This window comes from Micropterus dolomieu, linkage group LG08, assembly GCF_021292245.1.
Source record: "Micropterus dolomieu isolate WLL.071019.BEF.003 ecotype Adirondacks linkage group LG08, ASM2129224v1, whole genome shotgun sequence".
NCBI lineage: Eukaryota > Metazoa > Chordata > Actinopteri > Centrarchiformes > Centrarchidae > Micropterus > Micropterus dolomieu.
The window spans coordinates 22715981-22717502 of record NC_060157.1 but is presented as its reverse complement, the minus strand read 5'-3'; the positions used below and the strand labels follow the sequence as shown (position 1 = coordinate 22717502).

The window sequence follows — 1522 nt, the reverse complement described above, 5'->3', positions numbered from 1 at the left end:
ACACTCTTGTTTCTCTTCAGATCGTATAAATCTTTCGCCTTTTACTAAAGATTTCCGTGGAGAGGAACAATAAGAGTTTCAATTAATTTTTTGATGCCCTGCTCACGCGGGGCTTCCTACACCTGTGAAAAATAAAATAAAATTGAGAATATAGTACTGCAGGTGCTCGTGGTTAATATGACGTATATGTGTGTTATGTTGTAGGTTCCAGTTTCATGAACAAAAATGCAGGTTCCTCTTTAGAATTATCTCGGAAGATTATTTAAGCAGACCAGTTATTGTGGAACAACAAACACATGATCACGTTTTAAACCATATAAAGGTCAACGTAACCATTAATAAACACATCTACATACCGTATATTTAAAAGCCCACTATATAATTTTATTTTTTTTAATTGATTGTCAACCTCGTAACATTTTGCTTTAGGGAACTTCTACAAAAATGTGAAATGAAGCTTCATGAATGACTGGGTGCAGCTGCATTTCGCCAAGTCGCCTGTGAGGGGCAGCAATAGACCAGCGGCGCAAAATCTGCAGGAGCGTGCAAGAAGAAGAATTTGGAAAAAGAAGAAGAAGCGAAACAGAAAAAGAAGAAAGAAAAACAAAACGTCGATCTCCACTGAAACAACAGACCACACAGTCCCTGGCACAAGCACGCTGCAAGAGAGTTTCTTTATTCGTTCATAGTTGATTGTGTGGCATTCAGGGGCGCATCGCAGCTCTGCTCGTCCAGCGTACCAGCCGCTGAAAGAGGAGGAGCGCTTCAACGGCGAATGAAAAAAAACACCTCATGGACGTTTTTGCTACCAAGCGAATGAGACAAGTGGATCAGATGAATAGTACGTTCACCCACTGAGGTCAATCTGCGTGTACAATCTTGTTATGCTGTGAACAGCTGATTGTCTTTGTAGCCAGTTAGCCTGTCCTCAGTTTAGAGCGCACATGGATGCTACTGCCATTGTAAAAATCGAAGAGTTAACAGACTGTAACAATAATGCCAGTGATCAACAACAAGAAGCGGGAGACACGCCACCACCAAAAAAGCAAAGGAGGAATAAAAGTGCAATCTGGAAATATTTTACCATTTGTGATGATGACGTGACCAAGGTGGTGTGCAACCTATGCAAGAGAGTTGGGAGCAGAGGCAAGGATGCAGCACATCTAACTACCAGTGCTATGCACAACCATATGCATTACAAACATCGCAATGTGGGAGGCATCCATAGCACTCTGAGTAGCAGGAGACCACAGCAAACCCCTACACCCCCTGCCTTAGTGCCCTTTACCCCACTTGTTGTCCCGAATTCCCAAACTGAATCTGTTGAGGAAGCAAACCATCCAATGACCCAAACAATCACAGACAGCGTGGGTGAAATGATTTGCATGGATCTTTTGCCATATTCATTTGTGGAGAACAAAGGGTTCTGTAAACTTATGAATTTAGTGGCACCTCATTACACACTTCCTGCGGGCATTCACTTCAGCAGCAAAGTTGTACCCCTGCTTCATCAAAGACTCAA

General features: G+C 42.5%; 1 non-coding gene across 1 annotated transcript; it reads left to right on the top strand.

Moving 5' to 3' along the window:
• On the top strand, nucleotides 1–114 carry LOC123975901. Its single transcript, XR_006826194.1, has one exon. It is a non-coding gene; the product is annotated as a U5 spliceosomal RNA (small nuclear RNA).
• Nucleotides 115–1522: the final 1408 nt, after the last annotated feature.